A 27234-nucleotide genomic window follows, 5' to 3' on the forward strand; every position below is an offset into this window, starting at 1 on the left:
CTTTTCTTCGCAATGAAGGAAAGGCTACAGGGGCGGAGCTACTGCACATGTACTACTCCTCGAAGTAGTCCGATTCGGCGCGCGTTTCGAATTTAGTTTGGCTTGTGAACCTTCCGTATCTCCTGTGACGGCCATTTGATTTTTCGAGCGGCCGTCACAGGCTTAGACAGCCATTTGTTAGTGGAATTCGTCACAAGCTCCCTCGGCGAATCGTCGGAAAAGCTGGAGAGTGACGAGCGCTCACCTGAAGACGCAGACGCCATTTTGACTGTGAGGTGCACGTAAAAGGTGCAAAAACGCGAAATGACACTGCATAAAGCAAAACAAATATAAATATCTCCTTGGTGCGCGCTGACCCTCTTTTCAAACAGCGCCCCGTGAAAAATAAGCTAATGTTGTTATTTTTATTCTCACGCAGAAAACACGGACGCAATCGTGGGACTATAATCTTCAGCGGTAGCACACGCGTAGTTCGGCTCTCTAGCCTTCCCTTCATTGCCAAGAAAAGTTGTCCGCGAGTATAGAAGTAGGTGAAAAAGTTCATCGTAGCTGTTTACGGCAGTGTGCTACGAAGAGAAACCTGCAGCTACAGTCGGCAGCCTTGAAACAAAAAGGACGACAGGTGTCGCCTACTGCGTTATTATTTTTGTTTCGTATTGTGTTTGGTGTCTTTATTTTTCTTTCTGGCAGTAAGTATTTCCTTTAGGTCCTGCAGTATTAGCGTTGCGCGTAGAATCGCATCATCCACAGCTCTACATTACACAATAATAATAAAATAATTGCTGGGGTTTAACGCCCCAAAGTGACTCAGAGTATGATAGACGTGGTTGTGGAGGGCTCCGGAAATTTCGACCAATGGGGTTATTTAACGTGCACCTAAATCTAAGCACGCGGGCCTCTAGCATTTTGCCTGTATATATTGTTACTGCATACGTGATTTGGGTATGAGCATCTGTGTAGTGGGGAAGAGGGAGGTTGCAGTAGAAGAGTGAGAAAGGCCTCCGGTGCGCGTTTGTTCAACACCTTCGCGTCTACCGGTACGTCGCAGCTAAATAAACCCTTTCGTAGACGTAACAATATATATATATATATATATATATATATATATATATATATATATATATATATATATAAAATGCCACACGCTATATGTTTTTGTAACTGGTCCATTGCACGTGTGATGGCTGTCTTGCGCGGGCCGTGGCAGAATGTCTGGGAACATTCCAGATTGTAGTAGATCATTTTGTCAAGATTGCGCACATGACGCGAATAGTCAAGATTATTCCAGAGCTTGCGCAACCACCAGTGATAAGGCTGGAAAGTTCGATGTATTGTGTATAAAAGACGTCTCAGCCATGATCAGTGTTTCGACGGCCGACGCTCTGTTCGCCGCTATCAGAGTACAGTGTGTATCGCTGTAGTTCGACCGTTTAACTTTCAGTTTCCCAGCCACAAGTTCGTTCAGGTCAATGAGGCAGATAGCGAAAGTAAGACGGTGATAGAACGAGGAAATGATGGGTACCAAACACTGCCCGAGCACGAATAAAAGCTACTGAAAACATAAGCTTCAGAATCTTCATAATTGGCGCTTCATAAACTAACGCTCCGAGCATTCAACTCATAAACTTAAGCAATGCCCGAATGGCTTTTGGCGACAGCTTGTTCCAGGATCTTTGCCATTGGAAACGTTCTGCGGTCCAGCCGGCTAAACGCGCTCTAGCAAGAGGCGATGGACGTTGTGTCGAGGACGGTATACAAATAAGGTGCTCCACGGTTTCCTCATTTACAAAAGCCCCACGTTTGCCTATGGTCCACTCCAATACGGAAACAATACGGCTTAGCTGGTGCTTCAGCCGCAGAAAAAGGTTCAGGGCACTCAGCCTGCGACTGCAGATGCATGGAGAACTCCAGTACGCTTGCGTCTTTGCGGAGAGCAAGCCGAAACGAGTTCGATTGCAGCGACCGTACCTTCGTGGGTCAAAGGAATAGGCCCGATCCACGAGCCCGTATCTTGCGAACTTTTGTACCCGGGAGTGTAAGTGAATGAAGCTGCGAACTTCGGAGAATTTTTGAGAATTTCGGAAGAGACGTTTCCTTTTGGTCAAACGTAATCGACATTATGTCAGTCAACGTCATTAAAAGTGCGGGGATTACAGATGCGGCAGGTATCAGTTGTCAATGACTACTTTTTCAAGATAGAAAATGGAGGCTCTAAAAACGGAGCGATATTAATCGGAATCTTTAGTCGACAATGGCACCACGGGTGCCTCAGTTTCCTCACCATGTAATGGCTAAATTCCGACCGTCATAATGCAAGATCACATGGCTGCATGAGACTAAATCTGGCGATCAAATAATAATACACAATGAAATTATAGTAGACTGCGTCTAACATGCATCACCCCGATATCCTTCATCACAGTTTTGCCATTGCGAAGTACCTCGTTGTTGTTGTGGTTGTTGTTGCTCCGTGCACGATCTCAATATTCAGTAATCTGTGCGTTTCTCACTTCGGCGCTTACAGGGATCTTTCTATTTTGCTGTAAACACATGAGCCCATTGTTGATTTTGAAACCAAACCAAGCGAGAATGACTGGCACCACCAGCACGACCGTGCCGAACACGTGTTTTGGAACGTGCGCCGGGGCCGCTTCTGCCGTCGTTAAAGAAAATTAAAAAATATATATAAAAAGAACGGACGCTATTGACGCAGCGCGCCCGCCTTGACTCGTGCATCGCAAAAAACGCAGCCTGCAGGGCAGGAATGTCTGTCCTGACGACAGCGTTGTTTACAAGCGGCCTTTGGGAAACCCGGCCCGGATGGCTAAGGCTGCGCTGACGTAGAACTCGGGCCGCGACCCGTCCAAAATACTCGACGAGGGCCGCGGACTGCGTTGACAAAGTGCCAGGTGGGCGCAAGGCCCATGGGCTTCTTCGTGAACGAAGCGCAATCGCAGGCCGGGTTGCGACACGGTGGGGGAACTGCCACGGCTGAGCAACGACGCTGTGAAGTAACGCAGCGGGGCAGCCGCTGCGCGTGCAGACGAGCATTGAGGCCCTTGTCTCCGCCTGGCGCTGTCTGCATGATAACGCGCACGGCAACACACGCCTCCCCAGACAAGCCGGCGTCGCCGCGCTACCCGCGAAGTTGGCCTAAGCCAAAAAGAAAAAGAAAACCGAATTAATTATGAAGGAAGCGGGGCTGCTTGACGACGCGGGTGCAATCGGCGCGGGGCGTCGGTAATATATAACGTTACTCATCACGTGCATATGACTGGGAGCCGCGGGTAAAACGGCATCACGAGTGACGCGCTATACTCTCGGGCCTCGAGTACAGGCGGCGGGTGCACGCAACAGTGAAGTATATACAAGTCTTATGACGAGCAGTGCGCCAAATTATACGCGCGCTGCCACGTGCGTGTTACTGACCGATTTTTCGTGTCTCGAGAGCGCGGCGAAAGCGGTCCAGTATAATACAGCCTTCCGACGTAGCTGTAGGGACCCGGACCCGTATTCAGTATGGTATCTCTTTATACGCAAGAGCGTTTCCTTATTGCACGTTGTGCAGCCTGCAGCGTTTGCTGCAGCGATAAAGAGCGAACCGCCGCGAGGAGGACCAGTCATGCATGACGGCATGTTCCATGCAGTACGTATATAATGTTTTATGAACCAACCGGCCCTGCTTATTATTTTGCATATGTTTTGTAATACACGTTGCGATCATATAAAATGCGCGCACTTGGCAAAAAGCAGTGTATGCTCAAAGTGAAAACTGCAGCTATCACGTTGGGCGTGCACTGCACTCGTCTTAGTCTTCGATCGGCTCGTCTTTCTTTTGTTACGCTTCCGCGATTCTCGCTGAGCTGCTCCTTCTCCTTTCTGCTCTTCGCACTCATTGGACAAGACCACCTGCGACAGTTTACGGTCGTGTTCTTCATGGCCCTTGCTGCTGCTCGTTGCTATTCTATTAGCCTCATCGGACGCGAGACTTTGGCATGACTACGCTTTGTTTACAACCCGCATTAAATTGGGACAAAGACGTGCAGGCCAGTCCTGCGTATCCGCTCACCTCGGAGGCGCAGATAGACACGTCCAAATTACTGTTAAATCAAGACACATCCCGATTTCATCTAATAAAATTTCACCAGAAAAAAAAAAGAATAGTAATAAGCGTAGGTAAAACGCGTTTCGATGAATGTCGGCATGACGCATGTACTAGCACTTTCGCATGCTACAACGCGTATCCCTGATCTCCTGTGACAATTATATCATAGAAGGAAGGCAATTTTTGAGGGCTCACTTTTTTGTTTGACACAACCTTAATGAAAACCAGCAGATAATGAAGCCAAGGAGGGTCAAGGAAGCCAGCAGATAATGAAGCCATAGAATTATACACAACGCGCGTTCCGCGATGACTGAACAGCGTTACCTGTATATCGTCAGGGTCAATTGTCCAAATGACAAGATGTCACCCAAAGTGGTTTAATTGCATATACAGGACAAACGAGAACGAAACGATGCACAGCTTTTACCTTATTTCGTCTTTAATTGTGCTGGATATGTATCATTGCTTTTTTTTCCCTTTCTTTTTTACAGTACAGTTCGTACACGGAACTGGGGTCCCCTTGATTGATTTGGTACAGTATATTTTAAGAAAAAAAAAGCTACAAATGTTTGGCACGATAATAATTGCCGGCAACTGCCCCGCGTCGTATATGCTTTACGATCCCACAAGTGACGTTTTCGGTACCCTCCACCTGAAACGACCCATCAGCCATTCTGTTGCAAAATGGCCTTTCCGTAAAACACACAAGCAGATAGACACTGTAACGCGTCAATTAAAAAGAAAAAAAAAACCAGGGTCACGTTTTCTTGTCACGCTCGAAACAAGGGGAGCATAGAACTTGGAAAATTTGGAATGGTGGATTGAAAAAAAAAGGCTCTGCTAATTATTCCCTCGGGTTTTACATGCCAAAGCCATGAATTGATTATGACACACGCCATAGTTTCGGACTCCGGATTCTTTTCGACCAACCGGGCTTCTTTTTGCGTGCACTAAATCTAAGCACGCGAGTGTTCTTTGCATTTCGCCTCCATCGAAATATGGCTGCCGTGACCAGGAATCGAAAAATTTTTTAGCGCTGCAAAGCTGAGGACAAAAAAACATGGACAACACAGACGAACCCGCGTCCTCGTGCTTAGCAGCGCTACATCTTACCTACTAAGCTATACCACGGCGGTTTGTCTTTGTTCATTTCTTTCAAATAGCTGCGAATGAACACAGAAGAGTACAAGACTCTCCAACTCAACCTCGTGATTGTTGCGTGCAGTTCTTTCAGCTGTGAATGCGGAGTCTTTGCATGCGAAGTAAATAGTTCATTCCAAGCTTAGATAGACGTATAAGCGTGAGGATCGATGGAGGCGAAAATGCTTGAGGTCCGTGTGCTTAGATTTAGGTGCACGTTAAAGAACCCCAGGTGGCCGAAATTTCCGGAGACCTCTACTACGGCGTCTCTCATAATCATGTCGTGGTTTTGGGACGTTGAACCCCAACAATTATTATTAGTAGTAAGCGAGAGGAAGTTATTATAGAATTGACGTTACGGTAACGCAGGCGTGCAAAAGACGTGACACGAAATTTGACCTTGTCATATCTTGCATCCGTATTTTGACCGCGTTCCTTTCCATGTAACACGCCCCGCCACGGTGGTCTTGTGGTTATGGCGCTCGACTGCCGACCCAAAGGTCGCGGGATCGAATCCCGGCCGCGGCGGCTGCATTTTCGATGGAGGCGAAAACGTTTGAGGCTGGTGTACTTAGATTTAGCTGCACGTTAAAGAACCCCAGGTGGTCGAAATTTCCGGAGCCCTCCACTACGGCGTCTTTCATAATCATATCGTGGTTTTGGGACGTTAAACCCCAGATATTATTATTATTATTATTTCCATGTAACACGTCTTCATACATCGCTTGTAGGGGGACAACGGTTGGTCGTTGCCTCAAGTAAGAGTACTGAAGTGTTTATCACGGGCACTGATCAGAGGTGCTAAAAGGCTGACACGCGCTCTTATATACACCGTGTAACATATAGGTTGGTGCACGAGAGGGGTCATTACTTGAAGCGAAACTTTTGGGATGAAATACAACGTCTTTTACAAATAGCTTTGTAACCATGTCCAAACTGAGGCTAAAAAAAATTGATGGAAATCACCTCCACTGCCAAGAACAAGCCCGTTGCTACCATGCAGCTAAACCTAGGGTTCTACTCTGTTGACATAGCGCAGGAAGACAAGGGGTTGGGCGTAATATTTTCTAATAATTTGCTGTGGAATTCGAAAATTGACATTGTTATCGAAAAGTTGTCCTCAGCGGTTGGCGTGACAAGATGTCGCCACATGTTACCTTCTCGAATCCTCTTCCAAGTTTATCATTCACTTTTTCTATCGCTCTTTAACTACTATTTATTAATTATTATGGGGCACACCAACAAAAAAAGAACAATATAGGTAGGCTCTTGCTCTTAGAAAAGAAGGCCATTTGCTGCGCGAGTCATGTCGACTGTTTACATCCAACAAAAGAATTATTTCAGAAAAACGGGATCGAGCACTCGTACGAATACCGCCCCTCGTACCATATATATTTTGCAGAAAGAAAAAAATCTGAATTTTTAAAGAGCGCATGCAGTCTTCTATAGAGCGTTCCATTACTTGGCTGACAAAAGAACGTGAGAAGTGGTTGGTGACGGGACTTGGAACCAATTACCTTTTGCAGTCTGCAACCCACAATGTACCAGTGCTATTAAAAAAAAAAACATGGCGATTTTTTTAAATAGAGATGCTGGGCGTTAACGAGGGTGACTGCGCAATATATGTTCGTTTTTAATTAATTTATTGATTCATTGTATTTGTCTGTTGCATATGGTCGCTATGTATCATTGTCATGTATACGAATAAATGTTCATACGAATAAATGCATTGCATTTATTCGTATGTCTTAACATGCGTTGTGTTTATATTAATGTATAGCTTATATTATCGGTATTTATCCATGTGACTGTGCATGCATTACGAATTCATGCTGTTAACACTTTGTCACTATACTGAAGGTTAATGACCTCCCTGGCATTTATATGCTTGCAGCTTTCTTGCCAAGAGAGCCTCAAACAAAACGTTGTGTGTTGTGAATAAAATTGGAACAATAGCGAAAACATGATAGGCGAGCTTTTCAACTTAGCATGCAACTTCTTCGGCTCTGTCCAACTGCGTCTGATAACGGCTGGTACAGTCAAGTTTCGGCTGTGTTGAATATAGTCACGTTCAACTTTACGCTGCGCGAAGCGCTCACTCCAGGGCAGGCGCAGTGTCGTAACATTAAAGTATTCCGCGAACTGTTTGCCACAGCCACAGGCAACGTTTCTCAGTTCGTCGTTTCCACGAAGCAGCCGGTAATCCCCATGGTAGCACTGTGCCGCGACACTGTTAGACATAATTTACTGCAGATTTCGAGAAAGTGCAATCGTATGCGACGAGCGGACGCAATACTTACCGTCAAGAATGTCCAGACAAGTGCCGTACACAGAGGTCTCGCTTATGCACAAGGTTCATTTTGGCTCATGCAAGGTGTACACTCGCTTGCACAAGCGCCAGCGAGCCCATCAAAATCTTGGCATTACCTTCATTTAGAGCGTATGGCCTAAGTTCTCCCACCGCTTCGCAGAAAAGGAGCTGCAAGTGGACCAAATGGCACAAACGGGTCGCCCACGCTACACAAGCTTTACATACACAAAGCAACCTCATTTTGTGCTCATGTTAAAGAGACAAGGCGTGCAAGACACCACAAACGCAGTTTGTGTTGTCCTGACTTCTCTTTTGTGTCCGTGTTTGCACGCCCTCGCTCTAACATGAATACTTACCAACTAGCTCAGCTCTCTGTTATTCTAAACTCATGTTGTGCACTCAATGAGGAGATTTCTTTTTTAAAGTTTTTGAGAGTTCAGTTTACGGGTTGGAAAGATGACTTGATATTTTTGCCTCTAGACCTTCGGTAGGCAGGGGAAAAAAATCTGAAATTGAAATGTCACGTCGAAAGAAAGGCAGAATAGGTGATCGGCAAAAAAGCGAGGGATTGTGGGATGCGTCGTCTGCTGCCGGTTTCCGGTTCGAGGCAAGCAGACGGCGAACCGCTCCGCCGTAGGCCTCTGATTGTTCGGCACGCGGCATTATCGCCTTGCAAAACCATGGTCGGCTGTTCAGCCATCGGCTGCTCCAACTCGAGCGTAGGCAAACGTAAATAGCAAGCTTACGCATGCATTTTTTGCGCATATTATACCGAAAACTGAATTCTTGCGCAGGCACACCTATAGCACAGACGTCGATCTGTTTTTTTTTCCTAGCATGTAATTTTTTCGCGTTTATTTTTCGTTGTTGTTCACGCCCGGGTTTCTATATTTCTTTTCTTTCTTGGCTTGGTCTGTTTCCTTTGCGTGTGTATATATATATATATATATATATATATATATATATATATATATATATATATATATATATATATATATATATATATATATATATATATATATATATATATATATATGAAGGAAAGAACTGTTCATTTCAAAGGCTCGTTTTCTTTGTTATACACAAGATTATTGAGAACTAACAGACAATAATGCCAAGGAAAGTATAGGGGATGTTTTTAGTAGTAAATGTAAGGTAAATGTGAAGAAAGAAAAGTGGACGAAAAGATAGCTTGCCGCGGGCAGGGACCGAACCTGCGACCTTCGAATAACGCGTCCGATGCTAACTGTGCTACCGCGGCGGCGATCCCCCCGTCCACTTTATAAATGTACATATTACCCTATAAAGTGGACGGGGGGATGGCCGCCGCGGTAGCTCAGTTGGTAGAGCATCGAACGCATTATTCGAAGGTCGCAGGTTCGGTCCCTGCCCGCGGCAAGATATCTTTTCGTCCACTTTTCTTTCTTCACATTTACCTTACATTTACTACTAAAAACATCCCCTATACTTTCCTTGGCATTATTGTCTGTTAGTTCTCATTAATCTTGTATATATATATATATATATATATATATATATATATATATATATATATATATACATGTGTGTGTGTGCGCGCTTTTGGAATAAATTTTAGTTGGAAGAATGCGCTGCGTCCTTGTCCTCTCGCTGGTCTTTTGTCGAGTGTTTGCGCTCAATACCTTTATGAATTGCATGTTTCAACTTGCTCAACCAGCAACGTTGTTAAGATCTTTAAAATGATCCTTCTCACGTGCAGCAACGTATTATGCAATAAAAACTGTTCTCTGTATCGACTGATCTGCTAGCAAAACAGTTACAGTACCCGCGAGCAGCAGAAAGGCATTGCATATCGTTTGTGTGCAGCAAAAATATCCTTACCTTTCATGGCTTGCGGGGCTTGTCATCATCGCACACTCTAAGAAAAAAGAGTCAAAAGAGGGTCATGGAACCGTGACTCTCTTCGGCTGTCCATCTGACCCCTTTTGGAAGGTACAGGCAGAGAAAACAAGTTAGCATTTTGAAAGGAGTCACTGGACCCTCCTGAAGCGCGTTTCGATTGGCTTCGGTACACGGAAGAGCCGCCGCCCTTTGGTGCCGTTGTGGCGCCTTGCTCGCTGACGCAGACAGGCTTGGCGCCGGGGTGGCGCGCCGCTCTCCTCTCTCAGTCGTCTCAGCAGTCTCAGTCTCTGTCTCATCGTCTATTGGAATGCATTGTGTGGTTGCGTTGGTTGCGCGTCTTCGGTAGTGTTGACGACGGCTCCGTGCACGAAGTGATGTTTGGAGGGCGGAATATTCATGGAGCTGCGGACACCGACAACGGGCGCCAGTTAACGGTGAGTGTACTGCTTTCGTAGGTACTAATTATACAGCTTTAGCTGGGCGTCCACAGCAGCCTTACTGAAGTTATCGCCAGCCATTTCCAACAGCAGCCTTCGTCCGCGGGGCTGTTGCGGATGCCCAACTAAAGCTGTCAGTTAACGAGTTACCACCGTTATGCGCGTTGCTGTACAGGCTCCCGTAAAGTGAGCGATGCAAACAATTATCGAGGGTCATTTCTTGCTGATCGCACGTTGTGTCTGCACTACTGAAGGTGCAAGATGTCGTTTTGAGATGCACTTTAGTCTACTTCATAATAACATTTCCATCGACCTTGAATATGCAGCGTGCTTCCGCGCGTAGGAACGTGAAAAAAAAAAAAAAAGCCTGTGTACAGAACGCTCAGACGCACTATATATAATGGTTTTTGTTGGCTTAAAGACGGTAGTTTGAGGTGCAGATATAGTACGGTGGCTTCCACAACGTACGCGGTAGTCATTCAAGTTGGACACGCCTCGCCGGTAAGTTGAAATAGCTTGAGAATTTCGACGGCGCGCGTTGTTGCGGCCGCCGCCGTGCACTATTTTCCCTCGTTTCTGTTTGCTGTTTTCGTGGTTTGCATACACTGCGATGACGTTGGGCGTTATAACAGAATCGAGTGAGTGTACGTGATTGTGTAAGTTATGTGCGCTAATTCTAGCATATGACATGTCTGATCTCGACGTAGACGGCGTACGCACGCGCTGGGTGTCGATCGGGCCCTCGTACTCGCATCTGTTTATCTGAGTATTTAAGGATGGGTTACGTTTGTAAAACATGCGGTCAATACCCGCTCACGGCATGCCCCTGACTGCCGGAGGATGTGCTTTGTTGTTTTGTTGTTAGCCTTTATTATGTCTGTGTGAACCACTTATTGTGTAGGTTTTGCAAACCTTTGCTGCAATTTCATTTTCTCATCATAATATCACGTTCTGCTTTTCAGATACCGTTTTTCACGGTGCTCACGCTGGACAGGAGCGACAACCTAGCAAGCCTAGCATAGACCTAGCATAGACCTAGACGACAACCTAGCATAGACCAGGAGACTGAGAGACTGAGACTGCTGAGACGACTGAGAGAGGAGAGCGGCGCGCCACCCCGGCGCCAACCCCGTCTACGTTGCCGAGCAAGGCGCCACAACGGCGCCAAAGGGCGAGCGTGCGATATGTATGGCGTATACGGCGGCTCTTCCGTATACCGAAGCCAATCGAAACGCGCTTCAGGAGGGTCCAGTGACTCCTTCCCAAATGCGAACTCTTTTTCTCTGCCTGTACCTTCCAAAAGGGGTCAGATGGACACCCGAAGAGAGTCACGGTTCCATGACCCTCTTTTGACTCTCTTTTTTCTTAGAGTGTAGTTGTCCACCGCTGCCACCGCCGGTGTCCGTAACCACTATCGCGCGAAATAAGAAAAAAAGATCCAGGATGGAACGAGGTTCGAACCTGGGCCCTCTGCGTTGGAGCCCAGCATTCTACCTCAGAGCCATGCCGGTGCTTGAAACCGCTTTGCAAAAAGGCCCTATACAGCTGCATGTAGGGAAGGAACCACATTAACATATGAAATATAGTGTGGTAGAAGAGTAAAATAACAATCAGGCGTCACACAATGCGAATTGCGCAACGAGTGGGTTGTTGAATGCTTCCAACCCATTACAAAGGGCTCTGCCATAATTCTTCATCGTCATCAGCCACAGCATCAACCAAGTGCACATAATGCCTTACAGATGTTTAGCAGGTACCACGGTTCTCCGCAGAATGACGAAAAATTGCATAGTGGCTGCTTCCCTACTTCACAAAAATTATGATGATTTATAGCGTAGTGAGTTCCTCGCAAGTGCACTTCTATTGGTTGCCAAGGAAGCCCATAAGGCTTCCATGATCCATTTCCTCAGGGTCTAAATAAAGTTAATTCCCTCTCTATCTCTCGTTCTCACGTTAACTTATGTTATAAAGCGTGGTGGGAGAGTTAAATAATGACTGGGCGTCACACAATGCGAATTATGTAACTAGTAGGTCGTTTAAAGCTTCCAACCCATTAAAAAGGGTTCAGCCATAATTCTTCATCATCATCAACCGTCGCATCAACAAAGTGCACATAATGCCTTACAGATGGTACCTCGCTTCTCCGCAGAATGACGAATATAATGTCTTAGTGGGTGCTTCCCAAGTTCACAAAAATTATGATTTGTGGCGTTGTGGGTACGTTGCTAGTGTACTTGTATTAGTGGCCACCGCAGAGTTTATAACGGGCTCTAATAACGCTCTTTTAGCTTTCGCTGTGACTGTGCTGCGCTTTCCGCGCAGGCCTGGCATTTTCTTTTTCTTTTTTTTTTGTCAGAGCAATTGGTGGCATGCTTACGCACATTTCCCCCATCTTCTCAAGCATGCCGTCAATTGCTCTGACAAAAGAAGAATTTGATTTTGTGACTTTCTAAGAGACTCTTAGTGGCTTCGGACTTCTGCGCATTGATGCGGCCAGATTACGCTATAAGCAACGACGGTATCGCAACAGTAAATTTGTTGGAAGTAGCGCCTGTGTGTGTGTACGTGTGCCTTTTTTCGTCCGCGTTTTACAAGCGCTTGCAGCTCTCTTCGAAATGGATTACCAACATGTCTAAACTGCCGCATTGGTGCACGTTGCTTCCCTCTGGTGTGAACCGGCTAATCATTAATGGGCTCTTACGTGCCAAAAGCACGATATGACTGTATGACTCCCGATTAATGTCGACCACATGGGGTTCTTTAACGTACACCTAAATCTAAATAAACGGGTGTTCTTGAATTTCTGACCTGCCAAAACGCGGCCGCCGTGGCCGGGAATCGAACCCGCTTCATCGAGCTTAGCAAGGTTTCGCAATGACTACAAATCTCAAACACTGCAATACAATCTGCCAACGATTATAAATAAAAAACAGTCACGTAAACAGAATCTCATTAAAAGAACTGCGATCCTTTTTTGTAAACATAAGCTAACTTTTTGGCGTAGTATAATGTGTTTTTTTTTCTAAGATTTATTCCCTGTCAGTTTGTACATCCATAATTTATGAAATAAATTATATAACGAAAAACATATACCAAGAAACTTAATGTTTGTATAACTGCATTACTGACTTCTGATGTTCTATGACGCAAGTGACGCACAAAGAAACAAAAAAAACTTGGAGGACGCTTGAGCTTCGCCTTCAAGAGTATAACGCGATAGCGTAATCGGGCCCTGTTCACATCGCCTTCTCAATCGCTAGCCCGGCTTCTCTTCTCGGTAGGCACCTAAACCGTGCCGTAAGTAAAGGAACGTCTGTGCGCCTGTAAATCGGCCATTTCAAACTATCCTGGAATGCCTACTGCAAGTAGAGCTGTGAAGTGCCCACTACGACATAATTCTGCCTTTTTGCGAATTGGCAAAGTATACCCACTTCGGGTCCTTAAGGCAACATGCGCACCTGTGCAGCTGCACACGTTGTTGATTATCATGGTAATTAATTATACCTGTGTGCTTTGTAATTGATGGGTCATTAAACCAAACACTCGTTGCGCAATTCACATGTTCCGACGCCTGGTGGGATTCTACGCTTCTGCCACGAAATAATACACGTGTTAATGACACTCCTAGCACTACATAACGTTCATAACGTGTTTTTTCCCGAAGTAATTTCGAGCGCGGACGTGGCTCTGTGGTAGAACACCTGCTTGCCACGCAGAAGTCCTGAGTTGTATTCCCACTCGAACTGACTAGTTTTTTATTATTTCTTCATTTGCATCTATCTCGAACTTCCGCTCACTGACAACGCTGATTTTTCGCTCGAAACCAACCACGACGCCGACCCCGGAATTTCTGCGAAACAAGCTCTTTAAAGGGAGACTAAAGAGCAAAACGATTTTCTCGCATTAGTAAAGTAGTCTTTCACGATACCAAAAACACCACGCTTTCTGCGCGAAGACGCTTAATAAACGAGAAAACGCGCAAAAGAAAATACAGGTGGCGACGCCACCTTGGAATTCCCGCACCATTTGCCGTGACGTCACATATCTTTGACGGCGCCTGCTTGGGCCTACGTAGTTCCTAATCGGTTAAATCGAAGTACATTGTCCTCTGAGGGGGCAAGAGACTTGACGTAACGAGTTTGTGGAAATTTCGTCGAGCCAGTGGCGCCAAAATACGTTAAATGCTCTTTGCAGTCTTTTACGTCACGAATTACAAAGTTCGGCGCGAAATTTAAAAATGAAACTTTGAACCTGGTTTTCTGCTCTAATAATAAACCTATGGTGGGGAAATAAACTGCACAAGAGTTCTCCGAACACACTTCATCAATCTAAACCAATTCATTGTTTCTCTTTAGTGTCCCTTTAACGCTATCGTGTTACAACATCTGCACATTGTGACGTGGTCGTGACGTCGACGAAGGCAGCAGTGAACACGTCCGAGATGAAACTCTTTATTTGGCCGAACTTGTGGCCGAGAAACTTAAAGTCAAACTACAGCAATACACTGATAGCGGCGAACAGAACGTCGACCGTCGATCAACTGACAAGCGGTCACGCGCGTCGGCTTTTATACAGGCGCTATCGAACTTTCCAGCAATATCGCTGGTGGCGGCGTAATCTCTAGACAAAGCTGGAACATTCGCGTGCGGGGCGCAATCTTAACAAACCGATCTACTACAATCGCGACGCTTCTAGAACACTACTTCGCGTACAGCGTCGAGCGTTGATAACCGTCCCTGCCGGTCAAACCCGAATACATCAAAACAAGACAAGAAGTGGGCGTGGCATTGCCCCCCTCTGAAAAAGCATCGTCCCGATGCTTGTGAAAGAACATAGAAGAGAAAAAAACAAGTACATACACAAATAAAATACAATAACAAAGGAAAAAATAGAGTCCCCAGGCTCGCTAACGCGCAGAAAACGGCTTAAGGCGCACGACATGGACGACTAATTAGGTCGCGCACGGCGCCGCTGGAAGTTCGTAATGCCGTCAGGGACAACCTCATAGTCGAGTGCGCCGAGGCGTCGAAGTACGCTGTACGGTCCGAAGTATCGTCGAAGAAGCTTCTCACTAAGTCCTCGTCGGCGTATTGGCGTCCATACCCATACACGGTCACCGGGTTGGTATTCCATGTGGCGTCGGCGAAGGTTGTAGCGGCGGCTGTCAGTCGTCTGCTGGTTCTTGATCCGTAAGCGGGCGAGCTGTCGTGCTTCTTCGGCGCGCTGTAGGCAGGTGGTCACATCGATGTTTTCCTCGTCGGTCACGTTTGGTAGCATGGCGTCGAGCGTCGTTGCCGGGCTCCGTCCGTAGACCAACTTGTATGGCGTCATCTGCGCCGTTTCCTGTACGGCCGTGTTGTACGCGAAGGTCACGTACGGAAGGATGGCGTCCCACGTCTTGTGTTCGACGTCGACGTACATATGGCCAGCATGTCGGCGATTGTCTTATTTAGACGCTCGGTGAGGCCGTTGGTCTGTGGGTGGTACGCGGTGGTGCGGCGGTGACTTGTGTGGCTGTATTCCAAGATCGCCTGAGTCAGGTCAGCCGTGAACGCCGTACCTCTGTCGGTGATGAGAACCTCTGGGGCGCCGTATCGAAGGACGATGTTCTCAACGAAGAACTTGGCTACCTCAGCGGCACTGCCTTTGGGCAGGGCTTTTGTTTCGGCGTAGCGGGTGAGGTAGTCGGTAGCCACGACGATCCATTTATTTCCGCAAGTCGACGTGGGAACGGCCCCAGGAGGTCCATCCCGATCTGCTGGAATGGTCGCCGAGGAGGCTCGATCGGCTGAAGGAAGCCTGCTGGTCTTGTGGGCGGTGTATTCCGTCGCTGACAGTCTCGGCACGTCCTTACGTAGCGAGTGACGTCGGCGGCAAGGCGCGGCCAGTAGTACTTTTCTTGTACTCGTGCGAGCGTTCGGGAAAGTCCGAGGTGTCCAGCCGTTGGGCCGTCGTGCAGGGCATGCAAAATTTCTGGTCGCAGTCCCGAAGGTACAACGATAAGGTAGCTGGCTCGGGCCGGAGTGAAGTTCTTCTTTACGAGGACGTTGTTTTTCAAGGAAAATGATGCCAATCCTCGCCTGAATACTTTTGGGACAACGATGGTCCTGCCCTCCAGGTATTCCACTAGACCCTTCAGTTCCGGGTCGGCTCGCTGTCGTTTGGCGAAGTCTTCGGTACTTATGGCTCCCAAGAAGCTGTCATCATCCTGGTCGTCGGGCGTTGGTGGGTCGACGGGGGCACGAGACAAGCACTCGGCGTCGGAGTGTTTCCTTCCGGACTTGTACACGACAGTAATGTCGAATTCTTGAAGTCTTAGGCTCCACCGTGCGAGGCGACCTCAAGGGTCCTTCAAGTTAGCTAGCCAACACAAGGCGTGATGGTCGCTCACTACTTTGAAGGGCCTGCCGTAGAGATGATGATGATGATATATGTTGTTTAATGGCGCAAGGGCCATTGATGGCCAAAGAGCGCCAGGAAATGGTGTAGGATGGGAACAATGATGATGTTTAGTGGCTGTATAAGGGCCTAAGATTCTGCGCACTAAAGGTGCGTAAAACATATATGTATTAAAATCATGAAAGTGGAGTGAAGCGTGCATGGTGAAGATGAGTTCTAGGTTATCGTGACGCTAAAATATAGAAGTGTTGTATTAGCACGGATGCCTCGTCAGCGCCCTTGGTCCCAAGGGCCAGGAGGCAGGTGCTCTCTTTTGATGTAGCATCCGCAGCAGCAGCCTCCCTTAGGAGGCCGTGCTACCGATCACCTGCACAGATGACATGAAAAGTATGTACGTCCTTTAAAAATGCATTCAATGCATCATATTTAAAAAGAGGTTCTCTACCTATGAACATTGCTGGATGAAGGGGTATCTGTTGCTTGAACGCCAGTGGAAAGTGTTTTTTTCTGTAAGCGTCTAGCTCAGAGCATTCAAGGAGTATGTGATGTACGGTAAGTGGATGGCCACATCTGTCACAGCTGGGTGGGTCACCACCGGACAAAAGGTGTGTGTGTGTGCTGTGTGTGTGTCCTATTCTAAGCCGACAGAGAGTGACCTCTGTACGGCGTGTTTTTGATGTAGGTGGCCAGTTACCGTCGTATGGTTTGATCAGGTGTAACTTGTTATGCGTTTGTAGATCCCATAACTTCTGCCAGTGAGCCCTGAGCTTTTTCCGTATGTTTGGTTTTAGGTCCATCACGGGGACAGCAATTGAAGAGTTGGCAGCGCTTACGTTGGTTGACGTGGCCAGCTGGTCAGCCAACACATTTCCTTCAATGTCCCGGTGCCCTGGCACCCAGCACACGATGATATGTTGCTTGGAAGCGTACGCCGCGCAGAGTATTGAGTAGAGGGACATAATTACAGGATTTCTATGTTTTTTCTGACTTTTCAAAGCTTTCACGACACTCAAGGAGTCAGTGTATATAACTACCCTGGGTGTATTCAATTCTTTAATGCGTTTGACGGCTACGAATAACGCGTAAGCCTCGGCTGTGAAAATGCTTGTGCTAGTGGGTAGAACGCCGGCATCCGAGAAAGATGGGCCTACCGCTGCATATGACACGCCAGCATGGGACTTGGATGCATCAGTATAATATTCTGGGCAGTTATATTTATGTTGCAGCTCTAGGAAATACATCCGAATGTGTATAAGGGGGGCGTGCTTTGTGACAGCTACGAAGGATGTGTCACATTTTATAAGCTGCCACTGCCATGGCGGGAGCTGCATAGCGGGGGGAATGGGGTGATATTCAAGCAGTGGAAGATTTGTTTCTTCAGCTAGCTCTCTAACACGCAGTGAGAAAGGGCGTGCCATTGTGGGCCGATTGCGAAAAAGTTGAGAGCTGGACAGATCGTTGATGGTAGAATATGCAGGGTGCTCACTGTTCGCGTTCACTTTAAGAAAATACATGAAAGAAGAATACGTTCTCTGCAGATGGAGTGACCACTCGTCCGATTCTACATAAAGGCTCTCAACTGGGCTTGTTCTAAATGCGCCTGTGGACAGGCGGATGCCTAGATGATGAACTGGGTCCAACATTTTCAGAGCACTTGGCGTGGCAGAGTGATAGACTATCGCCCCATAGTCGAGGCGTGAGCGTACAAGGCTTTTATACAGATTCATGAGGCATTTTCTGTCGCTTCCCCACGTTGTGCGTGACAGCACCTTTAGGATATTCATTGTTTTCATGCATTTATTCTTAAGATGTTTGATGTGTGGTACAAAGGTTAACTTCGCATCCAAAATTATACCTAGGAACTTATGTTCTGTATTTACGGGCAGACGCTCACCCTTCATGACGATTTCAGGATCAGGGTGCAAGCCTCTTTTTCGTGAAAAAAGGACACAAGTGCTTTTCTGTGGGTTCAGTTTGAACCCGTTTTCATCAGCCCATTTGGACACCTTGTTAAGAGCAAGCTGAACCTGTCGCTCACAGATCCCAAGAGAACACGATTGAAAACCTATTTGAACATCGTCAACGTATGTTGAATAAAACATATTACGTGGGATGTACAAACGGAGAGAATTCATTTTTATAATAAAGAGCGTACAGCTGAGCACCCCGCCCTGTGGCACTCCGGTTTCCTGTATAAATGTTCGGGACAAAACACTACCCACTCGAACACGGAATGTGCGATCGGATAGATAGCTTTCAATGGCATTGAACATGTTACCGCGTATACCTATATGTGAAAGGTCTCTCAGTATCCCAAACCTCCACGTCGTATCGTAGGCCTTCTCCATGTCGAGGAATACAGATAGGAAAAATTGATTATGAACAAAAGCTTCACGTATGCGTGCCTCGATACGTATGAGATGATCGGTGGTGGATCGGCCTTCTCTAAACCCGCACTGGTATGGGTCGAATAATTTGTTTGATTCAAGGAAGTGTAGTAAGCGGCAATTAATCATTTTTTCAAATACTTTGCAGAGGCAACTTGTTAACGCTATAGGTCTGTAACTTGATACAGCAGAGGGATCCTTTCCTTGCTTCAAAATTGGAATTATAACAGCCTCCTTCTAAGATGATGGGATCACACCCGAAAACCATATATAGTTGTAGAGCGTAAGGAGGGTCTTTTGTGTTTCAGAGGGTAGCTGCTTCAGCATCTCGTACATTATGCAGTCAGAACCTGGGGTAGATGTATTACAACAGTTCAGTGCCGTTTGCAGTTCTGCTAAGCAGAATGGTTCGTTGTACGCCTCATTTTTTGCAGATTTTCTTTCTAACTTTTGTTGTTCTATTCGTGCTTTGTACTTCTGGAAAGTTTCGGAGTAGTGTGAGGAGCTCGATATGTGTTCGAAATGTGTGCCAAGAAAATTAGCTTGATCCTCCAGGGTTTCCCCGAGGCTATTCACTAATGGCAGGGAATACGTTTGTTGGCCCTTAATTTTTTTCACTTTATTCCACACTTTTCCCTCATCTGTGTACGAGTTGATACTCGATATGAACTTTGTCCAGCTTTCTCGTCTAGCTTGTCGGCGCGTTCTCCTTGCCTGCGATTTGACCTGCTTGAAATGTTCTAGGTTTTCTACTGTTGGGGAATCGCGAAGCAACGCCCACGCTTTGTTCTGATTCATCCGTGCTTTCCTACATGCATCGTTCCACCATGGAACTCGCCGCTTAGAACCCCGGCCGCTTGTTTGGGCAATACATTTAGATGCGGCGTCAAGTATAAAAGCTGTAAAATACGTGACAGCGTCGTTTATGGTCAGAGCGGACAGCTCAGTCCATGTCATATGTGTAAGGGTTCGATACTGTTCCCAATCAGCTGAGTCGACCTTCCATTGAGGAACCTGCGGGGGTGGTTGATCTTTGTTCGCCGTACTCAGGATGATTGGGAAGTGGTCACTTCCATAAGGGTTCCTAAGAACGTTCCATTTAAAAATGGGTAAGAGGGACGGCGATGTAATGCTAAGATCTATGGAGGAGTATGAGTTGTTTCCGAGGCTAAAATACGTAGGCTCCTTCATATTTAAAAGACATAGACTAGACGAACAGAGGAGCTGTTCAATGAGACGTCCTCGAGCATCGCAGCGAGAATCGCCCCAGAGGACATTGTGTGCATTAAAATCACCTAGAATTAAAAAGGGCTTTGGAAGTTCATCTATTAATGTATCTAAATCGCGTCTGTGAAGCTGATGATGTGGTGGTATATACACGGAGCATATGGTGATGAGCTTATTAAAAAGTACAGCTCGAATAGCCACTGCCTCAAGGGCCGTTTGGAGCTTCAAATGCTGGCATGCTAGACTTCTATCAGCTATAATGGCCACACCGCCAGATGATACGACTGCATCCTCGCGGTCTTTTCGGAAAGTAATGTATTGGCGAAGGAAGTTGGTGTGTTTGGGGGTTAGGTGCGTTTCTTGCACACACAGCACTTTCGGGTTGAACTTATTCAGAAGTTCTTGGACGTCATCTAGATTTCTAAGCAGTCCTCTTACGTTCCATTGTATGATTTTGTCCATGATGGGGAAAAGAAAAAAGTGCTGTGTGTAAGGAGGTCTGGGATGGGCTCATTTTACAGGGCCTTTGTGAGGCCCTGTAATTGGTGTTTTCTCCTTTTTGGAGCGGTCGAGGGAAGCTCGACGCTCCTTCGGCGCTTCCTGCGCCGTTTGGCTTGAAGTGGTGTCCATAGCCTCTTGCGAGGCATTGGACGCCCGCTTCACAGAGCGAGCTGTGCGTCGCTGAGACTTCGCCTCGGTGGACGAAGTCGTCCCCACCGAGCTGGAGGTCGATGGGACCCCCTTGGCCTCGTGATTGCCCTGGATGCTACCAGAGCTTGTGGAGGCCACTGGTGTGGACAGGTTGGATGTGGGCAGGGCAGCGCTGGCTGCTCCCACCGTAGGGGCTAGTGGCGTTAGCCTCGGCACGCTAGGCGTGGACCGGGCAACTGCCAGGGGCCTTTGTGGTGCCGCCCCTCGATGCACCACTTCGGCGAAAGATGTTTTTAGAGCGAATGATGAGGAGATCCGTTGTCTTGCTTCCCTGAATGTAATATTTTCCTTGACTTTTATAGTTATTATTTCTTTTTCTTTCTTCCAGGCTGGGCATGCTCTGGAGTATGCGGGGTGACTACCTTCGCAGTTTGCACAGAGGACCTCGTCATGACTGCAGTCATCAGCACTGTGGCCGGTTGTGCCACACTTAGCACACGTCAGCTGCCCTCGGCAGCTCTGGGATGCATGGCCAAATCGCTGACATTTGAAACAGCGCCTCGGGTTTGGAATGAACGGTCGGACATTGAGTTTTACATAGCCAGTTTCAAGCGTCTCGGGTAAGGTGGTTGAGCTGAAGGTGACTATCAAGTGCTTTGTTGCTATTTCGTTGTTGTTGCGTCTGATTGTGATGCGCTGGACATGTGTTACACCTTGGTCCTTCCATCCATCAAGGAGCTCCTCTTCGTTCAATGTCATCAAGTCTTCGTCCGATACCACTCCCTTCACTGTATTCATGGTACGGTGTGCGCTCACAGAGACGGGGATGTTACCAAAGGCTACGAGGTGTGAGAGTTTATTGTACTGTTCCTTGTCTTTTAGTTCGAGAAGCAAATCTCCGCTTGCCATCTTTGTGGCCTTATAGCCGGTTCCAATGGTCTCTTTCAAGCACTTGGCCACAAGAAAGGGTGAGATTGTTCTAGCTTTTGTAGACGATTGTTCGCAGTGAACGACGTGGTATTTTGGGAAAGTTTCTCTGTTTTTGGGCCAAAGGAGTGAACTTGCATCGGTGCGTACCCGTTTCGGGGGACGATCGGTGGTTACAGAGGGGGTCGAGGATCCCATGGAAAAAGGTGGATTTTTCGGTAACGGCGCCTGCCACCCACCACGGAGCCCAACAAGGGGACGTGGCAGAACATGTGAACAAGTCTGCACAACGCCAGCAGTACGCGGTTACTATAACCCAATATGGTTTATCCTAGGTTGGATAGCCACACAAGGTTAACCCTTGCCGCCAAGAAGGTTGGAAGTAAGTAGAAGATAGGAGAGGACAGGAAAGGCTAAAAGGGAGAGAGAAAGACGAAGATGTGGGTAGAGAGATAGGAAAAGGCGACTGCCGATTTCCCCTAGGTGGGTCAGCCCAGGGGTGCCGTCTGCGTGAAGCCGGGGCCAAAGGGGTGTGTTGCCTCTGCCGGGGGGCCTTAAAGGTCCAAACACCCGGCGTCGGCTCAACCCCCAGGATCCCCTTTTCCCCGGACACGGCAAAGCCACGCACGGCTAGGCGTGGGAGGGGGTCAACACCCCCCCGTTAGCTCGGGTCCGTGGTGTCGCTACACACCAAACGCCTGCTTGTGCAGACGCCCCTGCGGGGGGCCTGCCGTAGAGGTAGAGGCGAAACTTTGACGTAGCCCAGATGATGGCGAGGCACTCCTTTTCTGTTGTGGAATAGTTCACCTCTGCTTTAGACAGCGACCGGCTAGCATAACTGATAACCCTTTTCAGTCCGCCCGTCCGCTGCACAAGGACGGCGCCGAGTCCTATGCTGCTTGCATCGGTGTGAATCTCCGTATCGGCGTATTCGTCGAAATGCGCAAGTATCGGAGGTGCCTGCAGGCGTCGTTTCAGTTCATGAAATGCGTCGACTTGCGCTGTTTGCCACCTGAATTCGACGTCGGTCTTCGTGAGCTGCGTTAGTGGCTCGGTGATCCGTGAAAAGTCTTTGACAAAGCGTCTGTAATAGGCGCACAAGCCGAGAAATCGGCGCACGGCCTTCTTGTCGGTGGGTGGCGGGAAAGCGGCGATGGCAGCTGTTTTCTGTGGGTCTGGGAGCACTCCAGTCTTGCTGATCACGTGACCCAAAAACAAGAGCTCCTCGTACGCGAAGCGGCACTTTTCTGGCTTCAGGGTGAGCCCGGAGTTCTTTATTGCTTGAAGTACGTATTGAAGTCGCTGGAGGTGTTCGTCGAAGTTCGAGGAATACACAACGACGTCGTCCAAGTAAACAAGGCAAGTCTGCCACTTCAAGCCAGCTAATACAGTATCCATGACTCGTTGGAAAGTCGCAGGTGCCGAGCAAAGACCGAAAGGCATGACCTTGAACTCGTACAGGCCGTCCGGTGTTATAAAGGCGGTCTTTTCTCGGTCTCTCTCGTCGACTTCAATTTGCCAGTAGCCGGTCTTGAGGTCCATCGACGAAAAGTAATTCGCGTTGTGGAGTCGATCCAGGGTGTCGTCTATCCGTGGGAGAGGGTACACGTCCTTCTTTGTGGTTTTGTTCAGGCGACGATAATCGACACAGAAACGTAGGGTCCCATCCTTCTTCACTAACACCACGGGAGACGCCCACGGGCTGTTGGACGGCTGGATGATGTCGTCGCGTAGCATTTCATCGACTTGTTTCTTAACGGCCTCCCGTTCCCGCGTCGAAACCCGGTAGGACTCTGAGGTCGAGCATTTTCTTCTGTTATGACGCGGTGCTTAGCAAGGGGCGTTTGTCGGACCCGCGGTGACGACGAGAAACAGTCCCTGTATTCCTGCAGAAGGCGTCGAAGCTGTTGCTGTTGGCGAGCGGGAAGACTTGGGTTTACGTCGAAGGGTGGCTCAGGGATCGTCGTCGTAGCTTCGTCAGAATCTGAAAATGCAAACGCATCGCTGACGTCCAAGATTTCTTCGATGTATGCAATCGTCGTGCCCCTGCTCAGGTGTCTGTATTCCTGGCTGAAGTTCGTTAGCATCACGCTTCCTTTTCCTTCATGCAACCGAGCAATGCCTCTTGCGACGCAAATGTCACGGTCTAGCAGCAAACGCTGATCGCTCTCGATGACACCTTCGATGTCTTCAGCTTTTTCGGTGCCGACGGAAATAATGACGCTGGAACGCGGCGGAATGGTCACCTGCTCTTCTATCACATTCAATGCATGGTTCCCTGGCGTCGCGCGGGGCGGGAGGGCGTTATCTGTGGTTAGTGTTATCGACTCGGACCTCAGGTCGATGACGGCGCCGTGTTCACTTAGGAAGTCCATTCCAAGTATTGCATCCCTGGAGCAGTTTTGTAGGATTGCAGAGCTCGCAGGATAAGTCCGGTTATTGATGGTGACTCTCGCCGTGCAGACACCAATCGGCGTTATCAGATGGCCTCCAGCGGTGCGGATTTCGGGGCCTTCCCAAGCGGTCCTAACTTTCTTCAACTTCGTGGCGAAGGGCCCACTGATGACGCAATAGTCGGCTCCAGTATCGACGAGAGCGGTGACGTTGTGGCCGTCGATGAGAACGTCGAGGTCGCTAGTTCGTCGTCTTGCGTTGCGGTTGGGTCTCGGCGTCGGGTCACGGCTGCGTCGGTTTGTTCCGCTGCTTCCATGTTGCGTCGTCGGGTCTTCTTCGGTCCGCAAGATCTCGTCGTCAGGGGTCTGTCTGGTTCGCGTCGTGTTCTGAAGGTTTCGTCGCGACGTCGTCGTCGTCGGCGGAGGATCTTCGGTAGTTCGTCGTACAGCAACCGCACCTCCGTCGGTTGCTGCCCTTAGTTTGCCGGATACGGGCTAGGCGACCAGCCCCGGTTTGGGCCAGTGTACGGCCGGCGGTGCGGTGACATGTAGCGGCCGGGCGACGGCGAGCGTGAAGGACGTCGTTCTTGCCACTGCGTTCCGGTTAGGTAGTCGTCGATGTCGCGAGGCCGTTCGCCTGGCTGCGGTCGCGGCGCGTTGATGGCGAATCCTCGTAGTCCCATCTGTCGGTACTGGCAGCGGCGGTACGTGTGGCCGGCCTCCCCGCAGTGGTACACTCTTAATCTTGTTCCACATAGGTTCCACTTAACACAGTGTTCGAGGTGAGTTAACCGTAACAGACATGGGTCTTATGTGGAACTGGGTTGATTCACGCGCTTTATCCGGAACATTAGCTGTTTTTTCTTTTATTTTTTGCTTACTTAAGTAGAACAGGTCATATTTAACCTAAAGCAACGATTCGTTCCAGTTACCGAATGGCGTGCTTTGCTACTTGTTCCACTTAAGACGCTGAGGCAACGTCGTATCTGGATCGTGTGTTCCATTCATATACTTAATGCGCATATGTGTAGACTTTTATCAAGGACGTGACGAGTCGGCCAGTGTGGTGTGCCCCGACACCGCATGCGCAATTCCTCATGTTACACCTAACGTATACTTCAGGCATAATCAGATATAATACGAATACGTATACGTGTGGTAAAGATCCCCACCCAAGCACTCAGCACAGATGGTTAACCAGCGAACCTTAAACGTGCGGCCCCGATGTTTATTACGGGGTTAATTCCGTCGACTCGTCAAAGCCTTTCTTCATTATTAGTTAGGTCTGCCCAGAAATTTTAATTGGCGTTTGACGCCCGTGTGTTCCCTTTTTCATATTCAGTGGACCAGTGGTGACTATAGCTTGCCCACTGTCTGTGGCACATAAACGTTAGCAGTTCTTGCGTACATATATACACAGGAAGGACTACTTTTGGTTTCACCTAGCCGTATTCAACTTCGCAGCAAAACTCATAAATTTAAGGGAAAAATCATCAATTAAGAACAATTGAATAGGCTAATAATTTGAGTGCTTGGCAGCATCTCCCATGCATAGCCATGCAGCTTATATTTCTGAGCGCTGAATTTTCCATTTCATGAAGGATACATCAGAATAGCAACACGCGGAGACGTTACTGCATTGCGAATGCATGCCACAGCGAACATCTATGTCCATGGATGCCAAATAGTTTACTAGCCAACGCGATGACTTATTTAAATTTTCACAATTTCATACTGCCTTTTCAGCTGCTAATGCTGATCGTATCTTACTTCATTAAGATTACAGTTTCCCGTTCTGTAGAATTGTGCAATAATGTGCGCTCACGCTCTATTTTTTTCTTCGAGATTATATCGAAGAAAAAATAGATTATCTACGCCTTTCGCCTTTTTAAGCTAGACGATTTGTACACATAAAATTAGTTTACAAAAAGAAAAAAAAATACCACCGTGGATTTGCCATCTTCGCCGACGTAAGTAAATTGTTATACCAGTTCTCACTTTTTTTCTCTTTCCTTCACATTATATAGAAGACAGAAGCGCTAAATACAAAAGCCAATAAGACACACAGTTTCCAGGTTAATGGGGTCATTAACTACACTTTTGATAAATGGCTTATGTCGTATCTGCCTCAAATGGTCCTTCGTGCATGTATTATACTCATTTTGAATGTTTAGCCGCGTGGCAATGCAAGCGAATAAAAATGAAAAAAAAACTGAATTAAACCATGATAGGGTAACCTGCCTTTCGCAATCGTGCCTTCTACAAAAAATGCAACGTGCGCGTCCGTACGAAGATTAAACTACATGCAGCGCACGCGCAAGCATAAGGTAGACGCCTCCATGCTGCGGATCACGTGCCGTCACCTTTGGAGAAGAGATGGATGACAGCGTTATATAAAAAATCCTCAGGAGAAACAGGCGACATCATTGTTCACAAAATTGTGTAGTATAAGCACCGAAGCAGCGCCCAAAACCACTAGCCACCGCCTTCGCGTCTAGCAGAATAACGTGGCGGGCTACGGCGGTTCCACTACGCTGCCTCGCCTGGAAGTCGTCCCCACCAGGCAGCGAGCGAATTGGAGCGCGAACTTGAGTTAACGCTCCCCGCCTCACTCACTGCAACTCGCGAAGTGCCAGCTCCGCCAAGACAGACGGAAGCAAGACTAACAAGACCTTGCTGTTCCATCTCACTTCCTTCGTTCACTCACTGACCTACTGTGCCTTTGTCAGACGCCCAAGAACACGCCAAGAACCCCTTCTCCGATTACGAAACCACTACAGTGCTGCAACAAAACAAAGCACACCAAGGGCTGGACTGACGCTGGAAAACAAACGACTGCAGCGCCGCCGTGTCTCTCTGCAGCGCATTTTGTGAGAAAAGAGCGCGCTATAGCCGACAAGCGTTTACTAGCGGAGCGTTGTGGAGGCTACGGAGTTACGATGGCAAATGCTTCGCTAGTTCCACTTACTGTGACACAGAACTATAGAAGCAATAGAAGCCAGCCCGAGCCTGCCGCCCCGCCGTTTTCTGTGCCGGTGAACGTGCGTGCTTCGTCGAAGATTTGATCACGCTTGTCTACATAGTTCCGGATATTCTTGGACCATCGTTCACAAGTTTTCTGTTTACGCTCCTGGCGCTTCATTCAGCGGTCACTTCAGGTGAGTGGTGAACGTTTATACTGCTTCTAAATTACTGACGAGTCGGGGAATAAATGGGGATCCTCGGCATGTTTTCCGCCATTCTGCCCGCTGGCTTTCAGCTCGTAATGTTTTGTGTGGCTTGAACTTTTCAACGACCGCAGCATGATGAAAGAAGTTTATGCGTGTTGTAGAAGGCTGCGTGAACACACAAACAATTGTAAATAGCGTATTTGTAG

The 27234-nt window shown here is 47.8% G+C and overlaps 1 non-coding gene across 1 annotated transcript; it reads left to right on the forward strand.

Moving 5' to 3' along the window:
• Positions 1 to 8881: 8881 nt before the first annotated feature.
• On the forward strand, positions 8882 to 8954 carry Trnam-cau (transfer RNA methionine (anticodon CAU)). Its single transcript has one exon. It is a non-coding gene; the product is annotated as a tRNA-Met (tRNA).
• The last annotated feature ends 18280 nt before the right edge of the window (positions 8955 to 27234 follow it).

The sequence above is a fragment of the Rhipicephalus sanguineus genome, chromosome 1, assembly GCF_013339695.2.
Source record: "Rhipicephalus sanguineus isolate Rsan-2018 chromosome 1, BIME_Rsan_1.4, whole genome shotgun sequence".
Classification (NCBI taxonomy): domain Eukaryota; kingdom Metazoa; phylum Arthropoda; class Arachnida; order Ixodida; family Ixodidae; genus Rhipicephalus; species Rhipicephalus sanguineus.